Source organism: Nymphalis io, chromosome 28 (assembly GCF_905147045.1).
Source record: "Nymphalis io chromosome 28, ilAglIoxx1.1, whole genome shotgun sequence".
Lineage (NCBI taxonomy): Eukaryota > Metazoa > Arthropoda > Insecta > Lepidoptera > Nymphalidae > Nymphalis > Nymphalis io.
In genome coordinates, this window is record NC_065915.1 from 3,828,033 (window position 1) to 3,852,096 (window position 24,064).

Consider the following 24,064-nt stretch of genomic DNA (forward strand, 5'->3'; position numbering starts at 1 on the left):
CACGGGCAGGCACCACTGGTTTTCATGTGTAATTTATGTTTATAATTCATAGTGTTCAGCGGTGACGGAAAAATTCGTAAGGAAATTTACATGTGTCTATTTTGACAGAAATTCTGCCTCATGTACTTAAAGCGAAATGCCCTCAGCCCAGCAGGACATTCATTACTTAACTACAATAAATCGAACTAAAAATTATTAACGGAGTATTAAGACAATTTAAGTTAAAAAAAGAAAAAAAAAGGTTATTGATTCCTTGCATTTTCTAAGATATAAGAATGTAGAACGCATGCATAAGCTATCTAGTAGCTTCCTACCATGATTATGAAGATACCGCTGTCCCATGGGTTGCCTAGAACTTAACCAGGACTCATACGTAGCCCATCTTTTGCAGTAAAGGAGATCCTGTATATTCCAACTAAAACGACTTCTCTAACCACAATCAGGACCGATTGTAGTACTGTTAAAATAACTGATAATTAAGTCGATCTAAACCCTTATCCAATAAAAGAAGGAATTATCTATTAAGCAAATATTAGATTCAAATTCACATACTCCGTGCGACTTGTTAGTCGCTCTGCAACACACACTACAAACACATCTTGATTAATTTATATTTATTTGCAATACAACACTATTCCACTTAAGTTTAACTTCCAAAGTTCGGATTTCAACTTCGTGGAAATAAAAGACGCCATTTTCTCGCGAAACAATATTGAATATCATCGATTATTCATGTCAAGACCAATGATATCGCGTCATTCGATTTCAAAGTCGTTTATATATATTTACTCTTGCGGTTGAAATAGACTAAATATAATTTACCGGTGGTAGGGCTTTGTGCGAGCTCGTCTGGGTAGGTACCACCCACTCGTCAGATATTCTACCGCAAAACAGCAATACTTGATATTGTTGTGTTCCGGTTTGAAGGGTGAGCGAGCCAGTGTAATTACAGATACAAGGGACATAAAATCTTAGTTCCCAAGGTTGGTGGCGCATTGGCTATAAGCGGTGGTTGACATTTCTTACAATGCCAATGTCTAAGGGCGTTTGGTGACCACTTACCATCAGGTGGCCCATATGCTCGTCCACCTTCCTATTCTATAAAATATACATAGTTTTGTTCGTAAAACGTTTCTATTTTTCAGTGAAATAAATATGAATTTGATACCTTGCCACTGTGCTCTCTTCCAAAAAAATTTCCTACATAATGTGCATCAAAATATTTACCATTAAGGGATTTACCATTAAGGTTACTAAGGTCTAAGCTTAAAAAATGGTTAATAGATAAAAAAAATTACTCTATAAATGAATATATTTAATATATTTATTATAAAGAATGTATTGAATGAATGAATAATAAATGAATTTGATGATACATTCAACTTTAGTAAATGGATAATTTTGGATATTTTTTTTTAAGTTAGAAATATTAGCGTTTACAAAAACTTTAATTTATTAACAAACAATTACTTGTTAACAAATATATTTGCGTGCCTATCGTGGGCGAAATGTATTAGAGACTTATAAATAAATTATAACATCTGTAAAACTATGTTTCATGCAACTAAATGATTATTATTATTATTATTAAATAAATATGTTATAAACGCGAAGCCCTAACATTAAGCAATTATATAATATATAGTATATAAATGTCATATAATTTATTAATATTTAATCATTTAATTTATGATATGAGATAGACTATCAGAATTTTCACGTACACCCATTTCCTGTAGAAACGCCCGCCCCCGTCGGTCGCCATGGCAACGGGGCGTACATAGGGAGGGGTGTAGTCACCAATTATATAAAAGAATTTGTTTTGTTGAATACATATTGAACTTGTTTTGAATTTGTTTGAAAACGAAATCCTTTTGTGTAAACTAATATTATTCAAATACAGTTTTAGTTTAGTTTTTGTTATATACAATTATACAACATTAAATATATATAAGACCTTATGTAATAAATTGAAACACCAAGTTTTGGATTTACAAATACATTCAGCCTTGGGCAGGGTGATGAGTATATAGTAAAATAATTCAAATCATTTTATATATTTTTTTTTCAACCTTTTGCCGTCCACTGCTGGACGAAAGCCTCCCCCATAGAATGCCAACCATCCCGATCCTGGGCAGTCATTTGACTATAAATAACTTAACATTTACCTGTAAATAATTTTAATGCTCATGTTCATAATGCTTAGGATCGATGCATAGTTAATTATGCTTACATTGTATATACAGAAATTGCTAGGTCAGTTTTTATATTATGAATGTAGACACTATAAGGTTCTTATTGATTTATGGATTATAAAATGGAGGGTGGACGAACAAATGCTACTTGGTAAGTGGTTATCACCGCCCATAGACATTGGCGTAAATCTAACCATTCTTGCATCACCAATGTGCCACCAACCTTGGGAAATAAGATGTGTACCTATTGCTGCACTGGCTCACTCCGCAATACTAAGGTCAGTGGTAACTACCCAGTTGGGCTTGAGTTCGAGTATAGTGAAATACGATTAAAAACCTTTTCGATATAAAAAATAAAATAATAATCATGATATATAAAAATCATACCTATATCATATACTTATCAAAAATCATGATACATATTAAAGTTCATAGGTGTTACCTCCCCCTCCCTCCTACTGTATTCTGTGTCCTTTTATGTACCCATGAAAACGTGTATGCAAAATTTCAAGATAATCTGTTGTGTAGTTAAGCGTGAAAGCGTAACAAACAAACTCACTTTCGCATTCTAGTAAGGATTGCAAATTAAATATAATGAATAATCCGCTTAATAAAAATCACCAAAAAAATGTGGAACGCTTCACGATTTTGCGTGTCATCCTTGCGCAGGGGCCATGCTAATCTTCTCTGTATCGTTCCAATTTTAGAATATGTACTGCCGAAGCGAGTACACTTTCTATTACAAATTTTTTGTACTTATACTCAAACGGTCTGAAAAAGTTAATAGCGCGATGCAGGATTCTCAAACATAAAACAATATTGTGTCTAGTATATTGATTTCATAGTAATATGAATACTTTAAATTTATGTGTGTATTTACCTGAAATAATATATATTAATAATTTAATTTATGAGAAATAATATTAATACAGGTTTTGTCAAGGTGTTTTGTTTCAAGATTCAATCACGAGATAAATTATAAGTAGGTACAAATTAAGCACGCGAGAACTTTGTGATGTTTGCCATTATTTGAATTCGCGACCCTATGTTAAAATCCTTGAATCCGGCCACTGTCATCTCTGTTCTACTCGTTTATAATACATAAGAAAAAAAACTGTGCCAAAGTAAAAAATACAACAACTAAATATTTTTGTAAAAAAATATGCCGTTACCACATATCAATTATATTTTGTTCGAATAATACAAAAATAATTTTTAAGCCACAAAAATTATCGCGAGACAATCGTATTACGAACTATAATCGAATACCTATGACACGACAGATGGCATAATTAACTTGTGGTCGTAACAATAGTAACAGGAAACAAAGATGGCGGTTGAAATTTGAAACAATGGCCTGAAACAAAGGGCACTCGAGCGCAGAACACTCGAGCGATTCGAGTGCTCGAGCTAGAGCACTCGTGTGTACTCGAGCAATTTGACGGTTTCATCGATGTTAGGAGACTGTTTTTAAAATAGATTTTAAAAATGGAAACAATTCTTTTTTTTAAGTTTATTTTTTTATGATGTTCGATTATTTGTTTTCAAATTTAACAACAATCCATTTTATGTATATTATTAAAATATAAGTTAAAAAAAATAATTTTAAATTTAATCCGCAAAGTAATATGTGAAATATTATTTTATACATAGTGACATTTGGAACATTATTTTAAATAAAATTAAAAAGTAAGAATTAAACAACATAAAACGGTGTTCTAAAATTAAATTTTAGAACAAACATCGCATGTCACATTTAGTCTGTGTCGCAAAAAAGACCGGGAAGTCGAAAAAAAAGCCGGAAAGATTCGACGACGTCCGAACAAAACATAATTACACGCAAACATACAAAAACTTTCAGAATTATAGTTCCAAATTATATATGGCGCAGTCGCAATGTGTAATTTTGGATTTTTCAAACCTCGTGCGTGTCATTTAGACCCGAATTTCGGCAAAAAATCCCCAAGAAACAATTAGGCGGTGGGCTTTTGAGTTTTTGTGTATGTATGCACCTTAATAATATAGTCTAGGCTAACTGAAATTTAGGTATAAAGGGTTTTGAAAGCATCTTTTATAACAGTTTAATGATTATATTAAAATCGTAAAATCGCTTGTGTAATATAAAATCTTTTTTCTATTTTGTTTTTATTCCGAATTTGGATTACAAAATAATATAATTGCTTGTTTTTGTTTTTTTTTTTAATGAGACAGTTTTTGTAATTCGAATGAAGGAGCTTAATAATAATATAATTATTATATAAGCCATTTATTTCTACAACACTGACAGCCAGCGGACAATTGAATATAACAGTAGGAAGATAAAGTCGAGTATCAAAGTCGTTTTTTATTTAATTTTTTTAATCATACATTTTTTAGGCAAAGACCTGTCAAAGGATATTTAAAAAACATTGACGAGCGTGATTGGACGTTAAAAATAAACAATCGTCTACATTGATTGATTTTTAAAGAGTTTAAATGGTCCAGTGCAAAAGAACATGAACTTTAGGTCTCAGGTTCAAATTCGCGCGAGGAAAATTCCAGATGAAAATGAAATAGTAACACTACATACGGCCTATAATATTACCATAATTTTCATACGTCAATATTAATTGATGGTCAATATAATATATGTACTTATGTTATAATACTCATATATTTTATGTCTCAAATAAACTTTTTTTCGAAGGTTCCCGAACATTTATATCTGAGTTTTATTTCTATTAGCATTTATATAATACGCGGTTAACTCAGGTAGGATGGCTGTTTTTTCATTTTAATTTTATGTCATTGTACGTCATCATCTCGACGTTCTAATTTTGAATTCGTAAATTTTTATACGACAGTAAAGTTTTAGTATTGTTCTTTAAATTTTTATTCGAATCAATTTTAAAACTGTTTATATAATGAAATATTCATTTTCAAATTTGGAACTAAGCGTCGATAAATATTAAAGACTTAACAATATACAAAACAAAAAATAATTAAGAATCTATTATAATATTTTTAAGTTATTTAATTACTCTTATCCATCCGATGCGTAGGAAAATATTCCCGCTAAAACGCTTTTTTTTTAATCATAACATAACACACTATGGCACAAAATTTTCAACCGTGGATATATATTTATAGCTATACTATACATACTCATATACTTTGACTGTCTCGTTGGTCTAGTGGCTAAATGTAAGGCCACAGACCTGGAGGTCCTGGGTTCAAATCCTAGGTCAGGCCAATAAAAAGTTATCGAGATTTCGTGTCGAAAATTTGTGTTGATTCATATTCGTCGTATGAATTTTCTGTCAAAAATTCTTAGTAGCTGCCCGGAGTCTGGAAGTCGGAACTATGTACACTCCCGTGCCTCGGAAAGCACGTAAAGCCGTTGATCCTGCGCCTAGACTCTTTCCGGTCGTGTCGAATTGCCGTCCTATCTGGTTATGAGGGTTAGGTAATAGAAAGTACATCTGTGTTTGCGCACACACTTGAGCACTATAATAATATGTCCTGCGCAGTTGGCTAATCTCTCTTGAGATTGGCCGCCGTGGCCGAAATCGGTCTGGAGGACTATTATTATTATATATACAAAGTTTTCAATAATGTATTCGATTTCAGTAACAACAATTTTCAACTAAAACGGGCCATTTGCTCATAAAATTCATATTTTTATATATAAAAGCACAAGTGCTTTTAGGCATCGGAGTGTAAACACTAGTTATTTTTAGCAAAGTTAGGTTCATGCTGTCTTGATTGAAAACCCCAATATATCTTTATTCGTCTAACAGCGATTTTTTTAAAACTATTATTGAGTTCAAGACATTCGAATATACAGTCTTACAAGATAACACGACTGACGAAGCAGTTTTTAATAATATACAAAAAAAGTGATCATATTTACTGGTGGTAGGGCTTTGTGCAAGCTCGTCTGGGTAGGTACCACCCACTCATCAGATATTCTACCGCAAAACAGCAATACTTGATATTGTTGTGTTCCGGTTTGAAGGGTGAGTGAGCCAGTGTAATTACAGGCACAAGGGACATAAAATCTTAATTCCCAAGGTTGGTGGCGCATTGGCTGTAAGCAATGGTTGACATTTCTTACAATGCCAATGTCTAAGGGCGTTTGGTGACCACTTACCATCAGGTGGCCCATATGCTCGTCCACCTTCCTATTCTATAAAAAAAAAAATATTTTAATTCTAATTTGTATACATTTAGTATAAATAATGGTTTTTTAAATTAATATACTAAAAAAGCAACATCACAAAAATGTTTCCCTATGCAGCACAGACAAAAAAAACTACAATCGTACAATTAAATTATCCTAAATAGGCCCTTGTGAATGTACCTCCGGTGATTACAGACGACAATGTGTCCCACGAGATGCAGTGATATGTGCTAAGCCTATTATAATGAGAGGGAATTTAGGAGCAGATGGATGCTGTGTGATGGATGCGGCATTAAACCAAATTTAAAAAATATATCCTAATGTTGCCTATCTAGAATAGGCTTAATGGATGAAATTAGTGTTCGTTTATTTTCATGCATAGTAAAAAATAACTTAACTTAAAAAATAACTTATAGTTATGTAACCTATGTTATTATATAAGGCCCTCCAGTATTGTAATCATTATGTTATTATATTGGTGAAAATAAGTATGATTTTCCTTACCTTATTACAATTCCTTTGCCGGTTCTTGTCAGTAGAATCTACATTTTGATTTAATCCTATAATATTATTTATTCAAAACTGCTTATAAGGGTTTATTTGAATAAAGAATATTTTGAAATTTAAATTTGGAACATTATAAAACAAAACATGTGTTATGTTCCAGTTTATAATTCTGAGACGATAGATGACAATTTTTCTATGAAGCTCAATTGATTACTGTAAATGGCTTTTAGTTCCAATTTTAAATTTAATTAACTTAATATCACTTTTAAAACTTTTAATTTATACTAAACCTCAAGGAATTCCTTAATATATATTAATATGTAACAAAGAAATTGTGATTATAATTCATCTCGTGCTTGACGGTGAAGGAATCGTGAGGAAACCTGCATGTGTCTAATTTCATTGAAATTCTGTCACATGTGTATTCTACCAACCCGCATTGGAGCAGCGTGGTGGAATAAGCTCCAAACCTTCTCCTCAAAAGGGAGAGGAGTCTTTAGCCCAGCAGTGGAACATTAACAGGCTGTTACTGTAAGTAAAAAAAATGTTAATAAGGTACCATTCAAGTTATTTATAATGAAATATAACACATCCGAATTTCATTACTCAGTGATCCTGATCATCAAAATCTCATAATGATTGCACCCTAACTAAATATTTTGACCCGATTCACCCCCCGTCAGTTATCCCCGTGATAATAATTAATTATACCATTATTTAAGGATTGCAACATTTTTTTAATTCACTCATAGCGCCAATGTCTGTGTTTAACTCGTTATTATTTGTAGCGCTATTCTGTAAGAACTAACTCGAAACTCACCACAGAAAACAGTCGTATATGTCAGAAAGTGATATGCGACATTGATCATTATAATCATAACATTTCAACAATACACGCATCAAAATAGTATATCACCATAAGTCGGTTGTCAGGTTGACATTAGAAGTCCTATATACTGTCGCACTTAGCTCAAGTCCAGAGTTTCACAGGAAAACATGAAGCCTCTCTGAGTACATACCAACGACTTATCAGATATTTTACCGGCCAAACAGCAATATTTATTATTATTGAGTTCTGGTTTGAAAGGTGAGTGAGCCAGTGTAATAACGGGCGCAAGGGATATAACATTTTCATTCCCAAGGTTGGTTGCGCATTGGCGATGTAAGCGATGCTTAACATTCCTTACAGTGACAATGTCTATGGCCGTTGGTGGCCACTTACCATCAGGTGGCCCATATGCTCGTCCGCCTTCCTATTCTATAAAAAAATATATAAGAAATGTACCACGAGCACGTTGATCATTTTCTTTCATAGAACTAAATTAATTGTAAACACAAATTAAAAACGTAGTTAATATATCGTACACCGCCAATGTCTATGGGTGGTGGTGACCACTTACAACATGTGGCCCATTTGCCTGAGTAATACAATAACAAAAAGCTTGCTATCATCAGAAAGTTTTTTTTTTATATCTTAAATACATATGCGGACTAAGAAAGCTCTATACGCTTAATATGTGAGCATTTATTCATTATCTGCGTCAAAATAATAGACGATTTAGTATTCAAAGTGTACTATTCAGAGGTCACGTGACAAGATTATTCCGACCCAATGGATGGGAACAGTTCTGTTAAGTGTGAACGGATGGATTTTTTATAAGGGATGTTTTGATTACTATTTGTGAGGGGTGCGTTCATTTTTACAAGAAAGCGCTTAGATATTTAATATGATGTACTCCTGACCGATTTCGGCCACGACGGCAAATCTCAAGAGAGATGACCGTTCGAAGTGATGGTCGCCCCACGTCGCTAGCGATGGAATGGCAACCCTACCACTAACTGGCTAAATTTATCGACATAAGTTTGAAGTTATTCATAAATTAAACTAACCGTAACCGTAACAGCCTGTGAATGTCCCACTGCTGGGCTAAAGGCCTCCTCTCCTCTTTTTGAGGAGAAGGTTTGGAGCTTATTCCACCACGCTGCTCCAAAGCGGGTTGGTGGAATACACATGTGGCAGAATTTCAGTGAAATTAGACACATGCTTTTCTCACGAAAGGTTTCCTCACGATGTTTTCCTTCACCGTAAAGCACGAGATGAATTATAATCACAAATTAAGCACATGAAAATTCAGTGGTGCTTGCCCGGGTTTGAACCCACGATCATCGGTTAAGATTCACATGTTCTTACCACTGGGCCATCTCGGCTTATTTATAATTAAACTAACGATAAGATATTATTGTTGTTCGTTAACAAACTAATATTGCTAATGGTAGCCGTATTGATTGAAAACTTAGCTTCTATGTATTATATATTGCGTACTCTTATACCACGCTTTTCGAAGCTTTAATCAAAACTGATTCAGCAATTTCTCATATCAATAACCTTTGTGATAATCACATTTATTCCAATGCGTCCGAACAAACCCTAATAATCTCTGACGCCAGGCACGTGACGTCACGGGGCGATGAACCACAATTCTCTTTAATTAGACTATTGTGTGTTTTTTTTAATGTGCATTTATTTTGACTGTTGCACAATATATTCTGCCAATTACAAACCGATAAAGGAGTAAAATAATTATATTCAATTAATACAATTAATTCAATCAATGATAACGTTTTATTTATTAATGATTTTGAAGAATTGCAAAATAAAACTTTTTTAAATATTATGAACTTAAAAAGTACTTTTTTCAATCGGTATTTATTTATATAGCGCATAAACTTGAAAGTTGGATGGTACACTTATTTAGGATGTCCTAACCACGATTGCAAACATTAATTATTGAATTACTTTATTTTACGTTGTTTGTTTATTTTTATAAACATACTTGCTAATCGTCCCGGTTTCGCACGGGTAGATAAGAAGAATATTAGATAGAATTTGCGTAAAATCCGTTCTTAGTGAGCATCTACGTCGGGGAAGGGTAACTGGGAAAAAAAAATCACAGTTACTCAAGTTAATCAGGTTATACAGGTTAATTTAGAGGATCTCATGATGAGTGGTATTTCGCTATATATACGTATATACTTTCTCTTTTATATACTTTGTCTTTATGTTATTATGTTTTACCGTAACAGCCTGTGAATGTCCCACTGCTGGGCTAAAGGCCTCCTCTCCTATTTTTGAGGGGAAGGTTTGGTGTTATGTTTTGTTTGTTTCTCATTCTTGTGCTTTAAGAAAATGATCTTATCCTCTTTGTTAAAGACGGCCATTCTCAATAGTACCATTAAACAATGCATGTAAGCCTTATTATAAATGTAAAAGTGAGTTGTGAAATGTTTGTTAATCTTGTCTTAACTCTTTAACCGATAAAGTTTGACAGTAGGCGAACTGGCTTATGGATCACCTGATGATTAGACTTTGGTGTGGCAAGAAGAAGACATTCCTTACATCGCCAAAGCACACATCTTGGGAATTAGAACGTTGTCTTTTGTGACTGTAGTTTTTTTTTAATATAATAGGAAGGCGGACGAGCATATGAGCCACCTGATGGTAAGCAGTCACCAACGATAGACATTGGCGTTGTAAGAAATGTTAACCATCGCTTACATCACCAATGCGCCATCAACCTTGGGAACTAAGATGTTATGTCCCTTGTGCCTGTAATTAATTACACTGGCTCACTCACCTTTCAAACCAGAACACAACAATACCAAGTACTGCTGTTTTGCGGTACAATATATAATGAGTGGGTGGTACCTACCCAGACGAGCTTGCACAAAGCTCTACCACCAGTTACATTAGTTCACTCATTTCAAACCGGAACACAACATTGAGTATTGCTGTTTGTCGGCCTGCAAGACCTACGACCATGTAAGTACTATTAGTGCAACAGTTCATAGACATTTATTCATCAAAAAACAAAAACGGTCACTTACATGAGAAATGTTTACAATTTTGAAGAAAATATTATGCAAGTAATTCGTCGATCTTGTAACATTAATAATCATGTTAAAGTAATATAATATTAATCTAATTATAAAAAGTAATCTCGTTACGAGTATAAACAAAGGAAAATAATAATTATACTGTTAAACAATACATTGGTAGTAGCGCATAATAGGCGGTACGTTAGATGCACGGGTCATTTCTACCAAAAAAAAAAAAAATGTCAAAAGCACAAGAAATATGAGGTAGTATGTTATGAATAAACAACAAAAAAGATAATATGTCACCGTCAGGAAAGGAGAAAATAATGAACGACGCATATCCTTGTATAAAATAACAAATACTAACTCAATGCTTTTTTATCGTTTATATAACCATGTGTATGATATGCCTTATTTTTTTTTTATATGATATTTAAATTAATTATAGGCAAAGGGAAATATAACTGTGGTATCTTATTATAGAAACGAACACCGCGCCCCAGGAGGGAATATTGACTTTGCAAAGTCGATAAGACTAGACTAGATATTATAATTTTTTTTTCAGGAAACAAACCGGAAATAACACAAAGAAATTAATAAATACACTAAATACATAAACCGATAAAGTTTCCAATAACAAGCAATATATTAAAAGAGAAAAATATGTCAAGTTATAAAAAGTTACTTAATATTTTTTTAACTTAAATTAAATTTCGTGTATACAAAAGATTTACTTGAATTATCTTTTTAAGTTAATATTTACTCGTCGTGATTATACAATTTTTAATGATGCCAGGAGTTATATTGTAAAATAACTTCTCCTTAATTATTATTATATAATAATTACAATTATACGGCGACATATATAGTTTATTTTAAATGTACTTTAAAAACTATCACAATAAGGTGACAATGAACTAACGTTAAGATATTCTCTGAGAATCGACGCTTGCAAAAAGCTTTGCGGCACGTTTGGCGGGAAAGGGATAGATGTTTTCGTGAGCGAGACAAATATATAACCTGCGCGATCAGCGCGCCGCGCATTGCTGGGGTGGGATCACGGCAAAGACTAGCTAAAATCCATGTTTTGTCATGTTATTCAGTTTAATAGCTACGCTTGGTATGTCATTAAATAATAATTAAATTTATGTATTTCTACGATTAGGATAAATGTTTTTTCTTTAAAAGGAATATGAAAATAGGTTAACAGAAATATAATTCATTAAAAATAATTTTATGTGTATTAAAACACTGAAATATGCTCTTTCTATTATTATAATTACAATATAAAATTAATTATTCCTTAGCAATAGCAATTTGAATAAAATAATTTATCAAAGTCAAAGTCAAAAATCTTTATTCAATATAGAAGCGTTTACTTATTCATTGTCATAATAAAAAAAATGACAAAATAAGAATCTCGGAGTGGTTTCGTTTTGTATATCTCATCCTTTACAATTATAAGTAATATACAATAACAGCAGAATATATATATTAGTTTGAAATAATTTGGAGAAGATCGTTTCATTCCCAAGATGTGCAATCATTTAAAAAGTATCATAAGTAACAGTCCATTTGTGGAAGACCTCTCCAATTAAGAAGGCTTGAAAGTCATTCCACTGTGATATTCAACCCTGGTTGGCGGATATGGTATATGATTTTTTTTTTTATTTTACACGAAGACGGCCATCAGTACTGCTCATCCCAAAGAAATAAGTTGTACGAAATTAAATTAGCTTTCATGCTAATACTTTTAAATAGATGCCCTTTTATAATTTAAAAATAGCAACAAATATGAATAAATATATTGGTCACGATGCAGACGCGATCTGTTGCGTCTGCGCACGAAACGATCTTTGAGATCAAAGCCGTTCGCCGCCGCAATTCCCTTTCGCTGTAACTCGCAAAAACACTACATAGATCCTACCTACAACGTAGGAGCCCTAAATTTATTTCATCAGAGTTTTAACTTATAAACTTTCGAAGTTATTCTTGTTATAACGTTATAATTAAGTTGGGCATCGTTCGTGTAGTTATAAGACTGTAGATCCGAGATCACGCGTTCTTTTAGCCTAGCTTACTTAAGTTATAAATAGAAACAAAAGTAGTCACTAGGACTAATGTTCATTTAGAACTATTTATATTTTAATTATCTTAAATTTCAAAGTGTCTGGATTATTTCCCGCCAGTCACTCAGTAGTTCAGACCGGCGACCAGAAACCAGGTACTAAATAGCAATTCGACGAGTTACCAGAACGGCGAAATTAACAAATACAATAAAGCAAATATGAAATGCATAGAAAGTAAAAAATAATGAATATACCCACCTGCAGTTAGTGCAGGAAACATTTTATTCAACTTTTGCTTGATACTTTTACCGACACATTCATGTTTCGGATATAATTTTGGGATATGTGTATCTACAAACCCGCATTGAAACAATGTGGAATGAGCACCGAAACTTTCTCAAAAGAAGAGTTGGCCCAGCAGCGGGGCATTTACAGGTCAATGTGGATTTGATATACATGGGGCAGAATTCCAGTGACATCCTCATGGTGGTTTCTCCACAAATGAGCACGAGATGAATTAAGCACATGAAAATTCAGTGAAGCTTGCTTGGGTTTGAACCCGCGATCATCGGTTAAGGTTTTCGAGAAAAGTCTATCTGACATATATAAATGTAAAGTTCAATTAGTTAAATACTGTTTTCTTCGTTCGAATGTCAATTCGATGATGAGAGAAAGAGCTAAATCAGTGTTTAACTGTACACCCTTTAAGCAACGTTTATAAGTAGCGCAGTAAGAGTAACATATTTATAACGTATTTGAATATATATCCATATTACATATTAAACAATGACGCTGATACAATTTATATATAAATTTTGATGAGCCGGTTGACGTGGTTGGTAGATATCTGCCTTTCACGCCAAAGGTTGTGGGTTCGATTCCCGCCCAGGATAGACATTAGTGTGCATGAACATGTCTGTTGGTCCTGAGTCTGGGTGTAATTATCTATATGAGTATGCATTTACAAAAGAAAAAATAGTATATATAGTATATCAGTTGTCTGGTTTCCATAACACAAGCTCTGCTTAGTTTGGGATCAGATGGCCGTGTGTGAATAATGTCCCAAGATATTATTATTATATAAGCAATTAAAACTACGTAACAGCTGCCTCAACACCTAAACTTTAGACTTTAATTGTTACTATACTTAGATAATTTTGAAATATTAATTTTGTATCACGATTGTCTTTTATCAATATAATTAGGTATTTAAAACAAATATATGTAAATAAAAGAGGAGACGGCTCAGTGGTCAATCGAAGTTTCCAGGTTCAAATTCGGGCACTTAACTCAAATTGGCATTACTGTAATATGATGTCCTCCGGACCGATTTCGGCCACGGCCAATCTCAAGAGAGATTTGCCAACAACGCAGGAGATATTATAGTGCACAAGTGTGTGAGCAAACACAGGTGCACTTTCTACTCCCTAACTCTCATAATGCGATAGGACGGCAATCCGACACGTCCGGAAAGAATTCAGGCGCAGGACCAACGGCTTTTCGTGCTTTACTGGTTAGTATAATTATTTAGTAACATCCCGTGAACGTCCTACTGCTAGGCTATGATTCCTTGCTCCTCAATTTGAACCTTATTTTAAGTTCAAGTGTGAGTTGGTATAATTTGACTCATGCACGCCTCTCAGTTTTATTTATCTTTAATGGATGAAATTAATAATAAACACAAATGAATCACATTAAAAAAATATTAATAGAGATCGCCCGGATCTTACCTACCTTATAAGAACCTAAATTTGGCAATTATTAGATTATAATATTTAAAAAAACATTAACGGCCTTGCTTATAACGATTTTTTTTTCTTTTTATAGAATAGGAAGGTGGACGAGCATATGGACCACCTGATGGTAAGTGGTCACCAAACGCCCTTAGACATTGGCATTGTAAGAAATGTCAACCATCGCTTGTAGCCAATGCGCCACCAACCTTGGGAACTAAGATTTTATGTCCCTTGTGCCTGTAATTACACTGGTTCACTCATTGGATTAGCGGGTGACTAGGTTAAACAATGTCTTCTTCTTTCGATTGTGAAATTTATACTCAATAAAAATAAATTGATAGGATATTATATAGATATTAAAAAGAATTGAGTTAATATTCGTTGATTTTCATGAAATATATATAATATATAACAAGGTCCGGTTGGTGTGGTTGGTAAATACTTGCCTTTCACGCCGAAGGTTGTGGTTTCGATTCCCACCCAGGATAGACATTTGTGTGCATAAACATGTCTATTTGTCCTGCGTCTGGGTGTAATTATCTAAATAAGTATGTATTTACAAAAGGAAAATAATATATGTAGTATATCAGTTGTCTGGTTTCCATAGTACAAGCTCTGCTTAGTTTGGGATCAGATGGCCGTGTGAGAATAATGTCCCAGAATATTATTATTATATATTATTATAATAATGTAACTGTTTTTAATTAACTTGTGTAATTTAATTGACGGAAAAGTTACTGCATATACAACCGGTAGCATAAGTTTTAATCTTTAAATTAATAAATATAAAATAACTATTCAAAAGTTGTATTAAAACATGATTTAATTACATTTAAATTTTATATATTTTAATTAAATCTAATTATTTAGTCATTTACCTACAAACATATGTATTGCGTTTAGTTTTTTTTTCTTATATAGCCGTGTAAAAATTATTCATATATTATACGCTGGTTTTACATACAATCTATATATGTATTTTTTTATTATAATTTATATCTTTGCCTTCAAGATACCGCCGGCGATCCCGGGAGGTCTTCGTGACATAAGATCAAATTAAATATTTTTTATCTATTTAGATATTAATAGATAAAAAACATAGTCTATAATATTATTAGTCTAGTCCATAATAACCATAACATATTTTTAATCTGTGGGTTAATACGTGAAAATTTGTACCCATTTTTTAGCATATTGCGCGCATCTGATATTTGGAATATTAAAAGTTTATACAGATGAGTACACAAAGTATTTTTTTAATATATTGTGTAATATTTTATATTACACACCACACATACATTATACGAAATAAAAAAAAAAATTGTAGTTTACGTTCATACTGCCAATGTATGACAAATTCAAAAACGAATAACGCGTTTTTCGACATTTCTTTTTTTTTAATTGGAATAATGACAAGGTTTCTCCAAACTAAGCCAAATTTTTCCCGTCTTTTGTATTTTTTAAATAACTCGCAAATTACTGCATGAAAAAAAATACTTTTTAGCTATTAATCTTATAACTGTTGTAGTATTTCGTTTATTACCAAAAATTAAATGCAATTCATGAGTATTGAAAACAATGGATATTATACTTACGATATCAACGATCATTATTACTCTTTATTATTAGCAATTAATTACGTTCAAATTTTGACCAATGGGCGTCCACTATTAAACATATTATAACTTTTCATTCACAGAGTACTATGTCCTAACAAATAGACGATTTTTGTTTTTTTTTTATAGAATAGGAGAGCGGATGAGCATATACCCACCGCTGGGCTACCTGGTGGTAAGTGGTCACCAACGCCCATAGACATTGGCATTGTAAGAAATGTTAACCATCGGTTACATCACCAATATGCCACCATCCTTGAGAACTAAAATTTTATATCCCTTGTGGCTGTAATTACACTGGCTCACTCACCCTTCAAACCGGAACACAACAATACCAAGTACTGCTGTTTTGAAGTAGAATATCTGATGAGTACGTGGTACCTACCCAGACGAGCTTGCACAAAGCTCTACCACCAGTAAAAATGTAAATGCCCAATTGAAAAAATACTAAACCAAACTATACGCATTTTGGAGGTCTAGAACCTCCATTTATATTATTATATAAATAGATACGCTTCGCAATTTCACTCGCTTTATATTTAGACTTGACGTGACAATTACGAATTTTATATTCTTATTTTATATACATACCTATAAGATAAATAATGTTAGATTTACTTGGTGGTAGACGAGCTTGCATAAAGCCCTACCACCTACCACCACCTACCACCTACAACTCATCAGATATTCTACCGCCAAACGCATTACGTGATGCATAGGTGAAGTTACCGGCTGTTGACATTTCTTAGACTGCCAATGTATTTAGTTCAACATACTATTAAACTGACGTATTAAGTATGAAATAAATTGTCTTCATTAACGAATATTTTTATTAACACGATAACTTAATAAAAATGCGTTTTTGTTTAGCACATTCAATTGAAACAAAAACGAATTGACCGCTCAAATATTCGCGTTAGTCAATTTAAAAACAGTTAGCAGTCATTAGCAATAATTAACGGCGGAACCATTAGCGTTGCGAAGCGTACGACTGGCGCCATCTGTTAGCGAGTAGATCGAACTGTCTTTAAGTAATGTTTTATTTAAAAAGTTTCACAAAAAATGTTTTTGACACGTAACTGTTATTAATGAACGTTCTCAAAGGTTCAATTTCTTTATACTATTAATGATTACATTGTTAGTTATTTTAGATAAAATAAATTACAAAAAATATATAATTGCATGCTATACGATTTTTTATATAACTTAGTAAGAACTCTTTTTCATTTAATAAGTTGTGACAATCATTGTATAATAAATACATTACATAACAACTAATAAATGTCAATTTATAAAACATAAAAATTACACATTTGTATTACACAAGTAAAAACAGAAGGTTGTGAAAATAATAGAAGTTATAAAATCAACAATTTTTGGCCATTACAATACAAATATCGAATACGAAGATTTTGATCAAAATAACTCTTATGTATACACAATGACAAATTAAATAATAATATATGTTCCACCCTTACTGTCAGCGTATCACACCCTGTAATAATGTAAAAATATCAAACAAGTGAGGTGTGGCTTTCGAACGCCATGTTGTCCACAGATTATATTAAAAAGATATGACGTTAATGTCAAAAAATTCCCGCCAAATTTATGTCATCGTTTTTTTTTTCGTGTTTATTTTTTAAAGATGTAGAATTTTAAATTTTTGAAATTTAATTAATATCATATAATTAGATAGTGAAAAGTCGACATTTTGTACTCCAGTTTAGGAACAATTTTATAAAATTTTTATGAAAATAAATATCCACATTTATTACTAATATTATAAAGGCAAAAATGAGTTTCTTATTACGCTTTTACGTCTTAACAACTCAACCGATCAACTGAAATTTTGCATACACATTGCCAGGGGTATAAAGAAGGACATAGGGACTAACATGCTCCCTCTAATAATATTTACCGCTGGTCCTCCTGAGGAGACAGGTATTCCTTTAAGAGATAGCTTTTAGCTTATTTCTTCACGCTACTTCAATTCGTCTGGCAGAATTTTCAGCAGTTCGCTTGTAGGTTTGACTCAGCTGACCACAACATAATTAAAAAAAAATAACTGGCCTTGAACCCGTAATCGTCGGTTAATATACACGTTTTGTAACTACCAGGCCGTCTCGCTTTATGCTATATTACATTAATAAAAATAATAATTGATGCAAACAATGCTAATAGCAGATGCTTATTTATAACAATTGATATAACTTTAACATCGCCAGTGGTATGTACCACTCGCTATATATTTTACTATCAAACCGCAATCCTATATTCCTATGGGTCAGTACAGAGCCAGATGTCAGCCACTTAGATCTGTCTTGCTAACAATACAAAGAACGTATAATAAATAGTATAAATTGATGTTGACCCACTTTCTCATCCAACCGATTCAATTTTATAAAAACATATAAAACCTTTCATTTGAACCTTTTTGGTTGAACTACTTCAATAAACAGTTTTTCTTTTTTTATTCAATTTCTTACTCTATAAACTTTTGCATCTGGCTCTTTTTGAGTAATTTTTTTTTTGCTTTAACATTGTATAGCTCGGTTACATTGTTATTGTTAATTGTATATAATTTATATGTTTCTATATAAGTATCTTAATTTTATTAGAATCTTATTCTATATTTATTTATGATTATATATATTTGTCGTTGTGTCGTTAACTGTTTACTGTATCATAAAATTTTTAAATAAAAATTTTTATATATATTAATATACTTATTGAACCACAAACTTGATATATATGAAGATGTTTTGGACTAAAAAATAGTTTTATTGTACAAAGGACGGACCTAGGTTTGGCTATACAGGCCTCCATCTCTATGGGTACATATGCCGTCTTTTATACCACGTGACTTAATACATGCTTCTGTCTTCTATCATTGGATAAATAAGCGCCGTGGAATGATGATAACATATTACTTACTCCCTACACAAACAACCCACACATTCACTCGAATCCCTTTTGTTTCCTCATTTACCCAGATGGCCTATTGGCGTCTGTACTTCCTGAGCATTAAAATCCATCTTAGGTATCTTCAAGGCGAGAGTTAACTCTTCTAGGCATCTTTTAGACAAGCGCGTTTTATCTTAGACGGGCCGGTTGGCGAGGTTGGTAGAAACTTGCCTTTCACGCCGATGGCTGTGGGTTCGATACCCACACAGGACAGACATTTGTGTGTATGAGAACATGTCTGTTTGTTCTGAGTCTGGGTATAATTATCGCATTATATTACATAGCACAAGTTCTACTTAGTTTGGGATAAGATGACCGTGTGTGAATAATGTCCCAGGATATTATTATTATTATCTTTAAGTGATTTCCCACGATGCGTGGTTATGCGAATTATTCACGCGCGACTGATGACTACGGACAGCAACGCACCGCACCGAGGCTCTTCCAACAGTGCGTGTCAATCTGCGTTGGTCATGAGATTCGAAGCCATTTTATTATTCCAAAATGTAAAGTTAAAGACAATTTCGGTGCCGCTACGGATCTCGCACCGCACTTTTGAAGTTAGCGACTCGCGGCGGATCCGACGCCTCGCTGCGGACTTGTCTCCTATTACACAGACGTCCATAATATCCTGACCGTAAAAAGTTACCTTTAGACTACATCAGGGGACTAATTCTTCTAACATTGTCATTATATCGCAATCGAATAGACGCGTAATCGTTGCCGTTTATCCGTTATCTTATTCTTTAATTTAAAATTCGAATATTGGCATAAAAGTTAATAATTATGTGGGATTTTGACCCAACGGTATGTTAATGTCGGTTCTGTTCCGATCCGAATAAATATAGATTAGTCAAAGTTGGATTGGAACTGAATCGGGAACGTATAGTTATCGTTATAGATTAGTAGAATTGGCAATTATTTATGGTGCTGTTCAAGCACAAGTCAATCTACAAGAAAAACTTTGTCAGGCTATCTTCTTGCTTAATAAGTCTTTTTTTTGTTTTAATGCGATATGAAATCGACATTTTTCTTTCTTTCACCAGTTCACCAGTTTTTCTCGGCCTCCCTTATATTTACAGAAATAATATAACTATACTAAGATAAACATTTTTTGCTAATTATTTATTCAAACTATCAAAACGTCATCAGCGATCGAAACGTGTTTTATAATCTATAATTTTATTCGAAACGGACTTGACGTAAAGAAATTTGAGTGGAAATTATCTATCAATTGAGTTGTAAAAGGCAGGTGTTTTCCACGGTCCGATCTTAGGGTTAGATGTTAGTTTTTAGTTCAAATATAAACTCGTTTAACCGGTCATAACTGGTAATTTCTTGAAAGTTCATCCGGTTCTAACTAGTTCTTGTAGAGACAACAAAAAATTATAACATTATTCAAAACGCTACTTATGTCGTCATGCAAAAATAAGCAAACCGATATGAATTGTAAATGACCATTTCTCTTATAAATTATCTTACAAAATTATATATATAATGATAATGTAAAAGTGTCCGTGTAGCAGTATGACGTCATACAAATAAAATACATTTTTAAAATTGGAGCAAGGTAAATCGTTTCTATAATAAGATTCAGTAAATATTTTTCAATTAAAAAAAATATTCATTGGAATTAATATTAAAGTCATTTTACAATTACTTCGAATGCCTTTACATCCTAAAAAATAATAAAATCCTCTCGATTTTTAAATTTGCACACAATTGCTAAAATGAGGCAACGAAAACAGCCCTATGTTGTTAAAAATATATTCAAATAGAGAATAATATAAACATTTATATATATAGTAGTAGATCAGGGGTCGATTTTTGGTTTTTGGAAATTAGTGCTGTAAGAACTGAATGTCCTACTGCAGGGCTAAGGCCTCCTCTCCCTTTTTGAGGAGAAGGTTTTAAGCTTCTTCCACCACGGTGCTCCAATACGGGTTGGTGGAATATACATGTGACAGAATTTCAGTGAAATTCGACACATGCAGATTTCCTCGAGATGTTATCCTTCACCGTCAAGCACGAGATGAATTATAACACAAATTAAACGCATGAAAATTCAGTGGTGCTTGCCCGGGTTTGTACCGACGATCATCGGTTAAGATTCACGCGTTCTTACCACTGGGCCATCACGGGGATAATTAATTGCAAAATAAATATATATTTAAGCTTTTATTAAAAATATCAGCTTATAATAAATTTTATTAAATATATCACTTTAATAGTTTATTTTAGGATGGCAACATGAGAAAAGCAATTAATGATAAGTTTGCGTTAAGTTTCATTGACTTATCAAAGACCAGAGATTGTAACTTGTATAAGTTCAGATGTAACAGAAATGCCACCTTATAACCATAATACAGGTCACGGTACTTTTTTTTTTAATTTTATTTTTTTATCCAAGTTATCTGTGCAGCATCTAATCACGGTAGCAACAAAGGCTGCTGTTCTCCGAAAGGTCGTGTAATTATACAGTCCAGTATGATACGAAAGAGCCTTAGGCGTAAACTTTATTATACAGAGTGAATAATATTTTTAAATTCATATCGATTTGGTTGAAGCTGTAATTTTTTTATTCAGTCGAAGGTGTTTATTTATTATGCCCAATAATTGAAGTTAATTTTAACATATTTCTCAAATTAGATTCATTATAACGCTATTATTTAAAAAACATATAATTAATTTAAGAATTATTTACATTAAAGCCTTAAATATAAAGGCGTGAAATAGTGGCAAGAATGCAAGCAGCATTTCCCCTTTGAATCGCAATTCCGATTCTCTGTGCGAAAAATGAATCGCCCTTCCTGGCACTAGTAGACGATAAATAATAAATTGACAATAATTCTCGTATCAAATGATATACATTAACGTGAAGTCATTCTGTTATTTTTTATCTATTGTTTCTTAAATTGCGTGACGTAGAGTTTAATTAAAATACTTTGTTTTAATTAAATAGGAGACGAAAGATAATGGTTGCCTTCTGTTTAATGAATACTGCCAACATTCTTGTATATTCTATAATATTTTTACATAGGATACGGATACAAACAATTGAAAGTATATACGGATGAAATAGTGAGTCTCACAGTGGTTAGAATACGTAAACCTTAATAGGCAACGAGTTCAAACCCATGCAGGTACCATTGAACTTTCATCTTATATTGTTTATGCTGTGAGATTCTTTTGTTCGGATTTTTTTTGTTTAACATGTACATTATCTGTGCTTACATTAATACTCTTGTAAGCTGTTTTTTTATGTTGTCCAACAAAACAAACATATAAAAAGTAATATTTACAAATGAAAAAGAATATTTTTTATTTATTCTAGCAAACCCACTCATCAGATATTCTACAGCTAAACAGTTTGTCAATTAGTGTTTATAATTCATCTTGTGCTTATCGGTGATGGAAAACATCGTAAGGAAACCTGCATGTGTCAATTTAGTTGAAATTCTGCCACATGTGTATTCTACCAACCCGCATTGGAGCAGCGTGGTGGAATAAGTTCCAAACCTTCCAAAAGGGAGAGGTGACATTAGCCCAGCAGTGGGACATTAAAAGGCTGTTACTGTAAACATTTCCGTTCGGGTCAGTATTATTGCGTTCCGGTTTGAAGGGTGAGTGAGCCAGTTTACAGGCACAAGATGCATTAATTATTAGTTCCCAAGGTTGGTGGCGCATAGACGATGTAAGGAATGGTTATTATTTCTTACATCGGCAATGTCTATAGTCTTGGTGACCGGTGGCCCGTTTGCCCGTCCGCTTGCCTCCATTATAAAAAAGATAAAAGTGTCGTCATACTCAAAGGTTACGACATGTGCAAAATAAAATTAGAAAAAAAACAGAAACAGAACAGCTACGTGACTTCATTATAACAAACTAAAAACAAATGAAGATATTAAACAAGGCATTCATAAAATATTTCAAGGTTTTTATATATTTTTTTTATTTTAACGTCATAACATATGAAATGAGTCCATTTTTCATAGTCCTTGAACAAATTTAAATGTTGACCCTAAAGTACCGTTGTAAAAAGAGTTGTTTTATAAGTTTAAAATGTGTATCTTTGTATCTGTGGCATCGTAGCTCCCAAACGAATGGACTGGTTTTGATGCTGATCTAGTGTGATCGAGATTCTTCATCATCAGATCATTTCTTGACAAAGTCTTACTTTCACAGGAAATTTGAATTTCAGTTACTTTAAATGAATTAAGAAATACATTATTTTTCCAGATTTTTTTATTATTCATACGATAAAGTATATATGTATTTATGTAAGCATATATCTGCATCTAATATATTATACAGGTATATATTGTTCACTGTTTTTCGTATAATTGTACGTGTCCACCCATTATTTATTTGTTTAAATTATTTTCAAAATCTTAAGGTATATAATAAGAAAATAATCAAGCATCCTGTACACATGAATTCCAGAAGTTGACTGTATTGTAACTCGCACGCCTCGCTTTCGGCCCAAAATATATTTTAATAATACATCGTGTAGCTCATTTGTTGAATATTTAATACCTCGGTAACATAACATTTAGTGATATACTAAATGTTAGCTCTATTTGATCCTTCTAATAAACGATTAGATATAAAAAATTAGACATATGTATATATTTGTATATATAGGCTACGTGTGGGTGTGGGTTTATATTTTGTTCATTCGCTTAACCTGTCTTATTGTCTTAAATGCTTATATGTCTCGTTAATTTTTCTAGAGTTATTGAATATTTGTTTTTAATTGATCTATATGTATTAATTTAGGTGACAATGTAAATAATTCCTATTTTATAATAATTTTAATTATGTTTTACAGCATTAGTGTCAGTGGCTATCTCATAAGGCTGTGCAGTTCTCGACCTGGTTCGGAGCAGTTAAATGTTACTGGATTTTTTGTAAATCAATTCTCAATAGGAACAAAGTT

The 24,064-nt window shown here is 32.6% G+C and overlaps 1 non-coding gene across 1 annotated transcript; it reads right to left on the bottom strand.

The window, feature by feature from the left end:
* Positions 1-2,819: 2,819 nt before the first annotated feature.
* On the bottom strand, positions 2,820-2,926 carry LOC126779321 (U6 spliceosomal RNA). The gene has a single exon (XR_007670297.1). It is a non-coding gene; the product is annotated as a U6 spliceosomal RNA (small nuclear RNA).
* Positions 2,927-24,064: the final 21,138 nt, after the last annotated feature.